General features: G+C 39.9%; 1 long non-coding RNA gene across 1 annotated transcript; it reads right to left on the bottom strand.

Annotated features, from left to right (window-relative positions):
* Positions 1-2,449: 2,449 nt before the first annotated feature.
* Positions 2,450-4,436, bottom strand: LOC129378734 (uncharacterized). The gene is made up of 3 exons (XR_008608088.1): positions 3,905-4,436; positions 3,622-3,679; positions 2,450-3,035 (listed from the first exon to the last, which is right to left on the bottom strand). It is a non-coding gene; the product is annotated as an uncharacterized LOC129378734 (long non-coding RNA).
* Between the last annotated feature and the right edge of the window lie 2,588 nt (positions 4,437-7,024).

Below are 7,024 nucleotides of genomic sequence, written 5' to 3'. Positions count from 1 at the left end.
TGCTAGAGGATAGTTGAGAAACACAACACATCAGTCTACATTGGTCATTTAGCAATGGTCCAGAATAAAAGCATCACAGGAGTTTTAGCAAGAGTTTTGTCTTCTGATGATGTTAAGCAAAGCAAAAAACAGAAAATGGAAAAATGTTACACTTCTAAAGGATACAAAGACGAAAACTCATTCTCAATATCAGGAGAGTTATGGGTTATGAAGTACGGCATCCTTAATCTACGTGGGTGTTGTTCTGCAGCGATGTCCCATCCCGACCATGTTCTCCATGCTGCCTCAGCTAGGTAGACCACCTACTGAGTGGGCTGTCGGTGGTATCCCTATTTATTCAGGGATACTTTGTTGGAATCCCCTTAGTGGGATTCTGGGCGATTCGATTTCCCAGTGAACTTCTCACCAGTGGCTGTCGAGGACCCAGGTGGACATAAGAAAATCCACAACCTTAACTGCGGTCATCAATTCTTCTTCCTGAAATTTTTAAGAAACACAAAATCTCCAGGCTGTAGGTTATATAATTGTTTGCCCGCTGGCACGGGTCGTCCTCCTTGGAACTGCCGTCTTTAATTGATCTGTAGGAGAAATACAAAAGTTAATCATGTTGTCATTACATGTTGTTGAAATAATACCAGGTTTCATCGGTGGTCCCAAGCCGATGTTTGGAAAATCCTGCAAATAAGATTGTGTTTTTTATCTTCTTCGCATGCGCATAAAAACACAGAACACGTAGACAAACATGACACGTAAACAATCATTCACTCCAACATGAAACAGACAAACAAACGGACGCCATCAGAATTAAAATAAGTCAAATTTGCCTTACAACATAACCTGGTATAGTCAGGTGGAACACCCTCCACGATGTCCTGTAAATCCACCTCTGAAAGGAACGCCTTGACCCCTGGGGAAGCTTCCCTGGTTGCCATCAAATCTTCCTCCTCGGTCTTTGTGCAACCTTTGGCCACCTGGTTGTGGTTTGAATTAAAAGTCAGTCAATTAAAAGTTTGACTGATTTTTGTATTAAAAGTCAGTCAAATTTGCAATACAACATAACCTGGTATAGTCAGGTGGAACACCCTCCACGATGTCCTGTAAATCCACCTCTGAAAGGAACGCCTTGACCCCCTGGGGAAGCAGTCTCTGGCTCAATGTCCTTGTTGTCTGCAGATAAAACAAACATCAGCCAGTGTGAGGCTTTCTGACTGTCCTGTCTGTTCATACTGTCCTGACTGTGGATGTTCAGGGCAGCCTGATGAAGCAGGGTCAGTTGGCAGAATGGTGCAGTTGGGCCTGATGGAAACACTGCCATCTTGTGGTCATTCTGTAAAGCACATGCAAAATAGATATTTTTGGATTTCTGTCACTGCTCCTTTATTGGAGCTGAAACAATCTGTTTATAAAACCAGAATTAATCAGAAACTTCTTCCAGTTACATATGATATTGACAGGAAATGATGTGAAGCTGGTTACAAAACGGCAGGGACGTTTCTGACTATCGATTATGTTAATACACTCACTATTTAAGTATTCAGGAAAAGTAAGTATTGTGCCATCAAGTGTTTGTGATGTTACTAGTAGTATTGGGTGTCATAAAAACCACCATTAGAAAAATGGATGTAAAGTCTAAAATTTGAGGTAAAATTTTGGGACAGTTTTTTCAGAATAAAAAGAAAACATGTTCTTAATGTATTTTCTAGTCTTTTTTGTGACAATCTGAAAATAGTTACTTATAAAATAAGGGTATTTACTCACTACAGTGGCAGTTTCTCCTTGTGAAGACGATCCAGATGTTTCAGCTCTTAGACAGGCGCTTTAAAAATGAAATAAACTCCAGATTTACGTGAAAGTTTAATAACATCTGGAGGTAAAGTTTAAGAAAATATTTTCATAGAAACAAAAGTTTAGATTTAAAATAAAACCATCATATTGAAGATGCAGATAAAAATCATAAGTAAAATTAGAAATCTGCAGCTTCAATTATTAAGCTTGAATTGAGGTAAAAGAAATTATGAATATTGAATTAGTTTCTCACCGTTGTGGACGTCTTCAGCAGATAAATTCCAGAATAACTGAAACTTTGACAACCAAGAAACCTGCAGCAGTCAAAGCAGAAGGAAGAGTCACTGCAGACTGGCTCCAAACTTCATCTGCTGGAATTTTATTAGGAAATTAGTCTATTGGAAATAAACATTCTCAATCTCATCATCAGGAGAGTTATGGGTTATAAAGTACGGCATCCTTAATCTGCGTGGTTGTTGTTCTGCGGCGATGTCCCATCCCGACCATGTTCTCCATGCTGCCTCAGGTAGGTAGACCACCTACTGAGTGGGCCGTCGGTGGTATCCCTATTTTTTCAGGGATACGTTGTTGGAATCCCTTTGGTGGGATTCTGGGCAATTCGATTTCCAGTGAACTTCTCACCAATGGCTATTGAGGACCCAGGTGGATTTAAGAAAATCCACAACCTTCACTGTGGTCATCAGTTCTTCTTCCTGAAATTTTTAAGAAACACAAAATCTCCAGGCTGTAGGTTATATAATTGTTTGCCCGCTGGCACGGATCGTCCTCCTTGGGCCTGCAGTCTTTAATTGATCTGTAAGAGAAATACAGAAGTTAATCATGTTGTCATTACATGTTGTTGAAATAATTCCAGGTTTCATCGGTGGTCCCATTCCGATGTTTGGGAAATCCTGCAAATAAGATTGTGTTTTTATCTTCTTCGCATGCGCATGAAAACACAGAACACTGAGACAAACATTACACGTAAACAATCATTCACTCCAACATGAAACAGACAAACAATGGACGACATCAGAATTAACAGTCAGTCAAATTTGCATTGCAACAGAACCTGGTGTAGTCAGGAGGAATACCCTCCATGATGTCCTGTAAATCCACCTCTGAAAGGAAAGCCTTGACCCCCTGGAGAAGCTTCCCTGGTTGCCATCAAATCTTCCTCCTCGATTCCTGTGCAAACTTCGGCCTCCTGGTTGTGGTTTGAATCGTCTCCGGCTCAATGTCCTTGATGTCTGCAGATAAAAACAATCATCAGCAAGTGTCCATATTGTCCTGGCTGTCCATACTGTCATGACTTTGGATGTTCAAGGCAGCCTGATGAAGCAGGGTCAGTTGTAAGAATTGTGCAGTTGGGCCTGATGGAAACAGTGACATCTTGTGGTGGTTCTGTAAAGCACATGCAATATAGATATTTTTGGATTTCTGTCACTGCTCCTTTATTGGAGCTGAAACAATCTGTTTATTGAACCAGAATTCATCAGAAACTTCCTCTAGTTACATATGATGTTGACAGGAAATGATGTGCAGCTGGTTAGGAAACGTCAGGGATCTTTCTAACTATCGATTATGTTAATACACTCACTATTTAAGTATTCGGGAAAAGTAAGTATTGTGCCATCTAGTGATTGTAATGTTACTAGTAGTACTGGGTGTCATAAAAACCACCACTAGAAGAATGGAAGTAAAATCTAAAATTAGAGGTAAAGTTTTCAGACAGTTTTTTACAGAATAAAAGGAAAACATGTTCTTAATGTATTTTCTAGTCTTTTTTGTGACAATCTGAAAATAGTTACTTATAAAATAAGGATATTTACTCACTACAGTGGCAGTTTCTCCTTGTGCAGACGATCCGGATGTTTCAGCTCTTAGACAGGCGCTTTAAAAATAAAATAAACTCCAGATTTACGTTAAGGTCTAATAACATGTGGAGGTAAAGTTTAAGAAAATATTTTCATAGAAACAAAAGTTTAGATTTAAAATAAAACAATCATATTGAAGATGCAGATAAAGATCGTAAGCGAAATTTGAAATATGCACCTTCAGTTATAAATCTTGAATTTCGGTAATTGAATAAATTATGAATATTGAATTAGTTTCTCACCGTTGTGGACGTCTTCTGCAGATAAATCCCAGAATATCTGAAAATATGACAACAAAGGAACCTGCAGCAGTAAGAGCAGAAGGAAGAGTCACTGCAGACTGGCTCCAAACTTCATCTGCTGGATTATTATTAGGAAATGAGTCTATTGGAAATAAAAAACATCCTCAATCTCAACATCAGGAGAGTTATGGGTTATGAAGTACGGCATCCTTAATCCATGTAGGTGTTGTTCTGCGGCAATGTCCCATCCTGACCATGTTCTCCATGCTGCCTCAGCTAGGTAGACCACCTACTGAGTGGGCCGTCGGTGGTATCCCTATTTTTTCAGGGATACTTTGTTGGAATCCCCTTGGTAGGATTCTGGGCGAATCGATTTCCAGTGAACTTCTCACCAATGGCTGTTGAGGACCCCGGTGGATTTCAGAAAATCCACAATCTTCACTGTGGTCATCAGTTCTTCTTCCTGAAATTTTTAAGAAATACAAAATCTCCAGGCTGTAGGTTGTATAATTCTTTGCCCGCTGGCACGGGTCGTCCTCCTTGGGCCTGCAGTCTTTAATTGATCTGTAAGAGAAACACAGAAGTTAATCATGTTGTCATTACATGTTGAAAAAATTCCAGGTTTCATCAGTGGTCCCATTCCGATGTTTGGGAAATCCTGCAAATAAGATTGTGTTTTTATCTTCTTCGCATGCGCATGAAAACACAGAACACTGAGACAAACATTACACGTAAACAATCATTCACTCCAACATGAAACAGACAAACAATGGACGACATCAGAATTAAAAGTCAGTCAAATTTGCATTGTAACAGAACCTGGTGTAGTCAGGAGGAACACCCTCCACGATGTCCTGTAAATCCACCTCAGAAAGGAAAGCCTTGACTCCCTGGGGAAGCTTCCCTGGTTGCCATCAAATCTTCCTCCTCAACTCCTGTGCAAACTTCGGCCACCTGGTTTTGGTTTGAATCGTCTCTGGCTCAATGTCCTTGATGTCTGCAGATAAAACAAACATCAGCAGGTGTCAGGCTTTCTGGCTGTCCATACTATCCTGGCTGTGGATGTTCAGGGTAGCCTGATGAAGCAGGGTCAGTTGGCAGAATAGTGCAGTTGGGCCTGATGGAAACACTGCCATCTTGTGGTCATTCTGTAAAGCACATGCAATAAAGATATTTTTGGATTTCTGTCACTGCTCCTTTATTGAAGCTGAAACAATCTGTTTATTGAACCAGAATTAATCAGAAACTTCCTCCAGTTACATATGATGTTGACAGGAAATGATGTGCAGCTGGTTAGGAAACGTCAGGGACTTTTCTGACCATCGATTATGTTAATACACTCAATATTTAAGTATCCAGGAAAAGTAAGTATTGTGCCATCTAGTTATTGTAATGTTACTAGTAGTACTGGATGTCATAAAAACCACCACTAGAAGAATGGATGTAAAATCTAAAATTAGAGGTAAAGTTTTAAGACAGTTTTTTACAGAATAAAAGGAAAACATGTTCTTAATGTATTTTCTAGTCTTTTTTGTGACAATATGAAAATAGTTACTTATAAAATAAATTACTCACTACAGTGGCAGTTTCTCCTTGTGCAGACAATCCGGATGTTTCAGCTCTTAGACAGGCACTTTAAAACTGAAATAAACTCCAGATTTACATGAAAGATTAATAACATGTGGAGGTAAAGTTTAAGAAAATATTTTCATAGAAACAAAAGTTTAGATTTAAAATAAAACAATCATATTGAAGATGCAGATAGAGATTGTAAGTGAAATTTAAAATCTGCAGCTTCAATTATTAAGCTTGAATTGAGGTAAAAGAAATTATGAATATTGAATTAGTTTCTCACCGTTGTGGACGTCTTCTGCAGATAAATCCCAGAATAACAAACTGTGACAACCAAGAAACCTGCAGCAGTAAAAGCAGAAGGAAGAGTCACTGCAGACTGGCTCCAAACTTCATCTGCTGGATTATTATTAGGAAATGAGTCTATTGAAATAAAACAAACATTCTCAATCTAAACATCAGGAGAGTTATGGGTTATGAAGTACGGCATCCTTAATCTACGCTCTGCGGCGATGTCCCATCCCGACCATGTTCTCCATGCTGCCTCAGCTAGGTAGACCACCTACTGAGTGGGCCGTCGGTGGTATCCCTATTTTTTCAGGGATACTTTGTTGGAATCCCTTTGGTGGGATTCTGGGCGATTCGATTTCCAGTGAACTTCTCACCACTTGCTGGAGAGAACACTGGTGGATTTCAGAAAATCCACAACCTTCACTGCAGTCATCAGTTCTTCTTCCTGAAATTGTTAAGAAACACAAAATCTCCAGGCTGTAGGTTATATAAGTGTTTGCCCGCTGGCACGGGACGTCCTTCTTGGGCCTGCAGTCTTTAATTGATCTTTAAGAGAAATACAGAAGTTAATCATGTTGTCATTACAGGTTGTTAAACTAATTCCAGGTTTCATCGGTGGTCCCATTCCAATGTTTGGGAAATCCTGCAAATAAGATTGTGTTTTTATCTTCTTCGCATGCGCATGAAAACACAGAACACTGGGACAAACATAACACGTAAACAATCATTCACTCCAACATGAAACAGACACAAACAAACGGACGCCATCAGAATTAAAAGTCACTGAAATTTGCATTACAACAGAACCTGGTGTAGTCAGGAGGAACACCCTCCACGATGTCCTGTAAATCCACCTCTGAAAGGAAAGCCTTAACCCCCTGGGGAAGCTTCTCTGGTTGCCATCAAATCTTCCTCTTGAGCCCCGGTGCAACCTTCGACCACCTTGTTGTGGTTTGAATCGTCTCTGGGAGCAGTCTCTGGCTCACTGTCCTTGTTGTCTGCAGATAAAAGAAACATCAGCCAGTGTGAGGCTTTCTGGCTGTCCATACTGTCCATACTATCCTGGCTGTGGATGTTCAGCCTGATGAAGCAGGTTCAGTTGGCAGAATGGTGCAGTTGGGCTTGATGGAAACAGTGCCATCTTGTGGTCATTCTGTAAAGCACATGCAATAAAGATATTTTTGGATTTCTGTCACTGCTCCTTTATTGGAGCTGAAACAATCTGTTTATTGAAGCAGAATTCATCAAAAACTTCCT

The sequence above is a fragment of the Poeciliopsis prolifica genome, unplaced genomic scaffold (assembly GCF_027474105.1).
Source record: "Poeciliopsis prolifica strain line A6 unplaced genomic scaffold, Auburn_PproV2 SCAFFOLD053, whole genome shotgun sequence".
In the NCBI taxonomy this organism is placed as follows: Eukaryota; Metazoa; Chordata; class Actinopteri; order Cyprinodontiformes; family Poeciliidae; genus Poeciliopsis; species Poeciliopsis prolifica.
The sequence above is the reverse complement of the archived record's forward strand: the minus strand, read 5'-3'. Positions and strand labels throughout refer to the sequence as shown.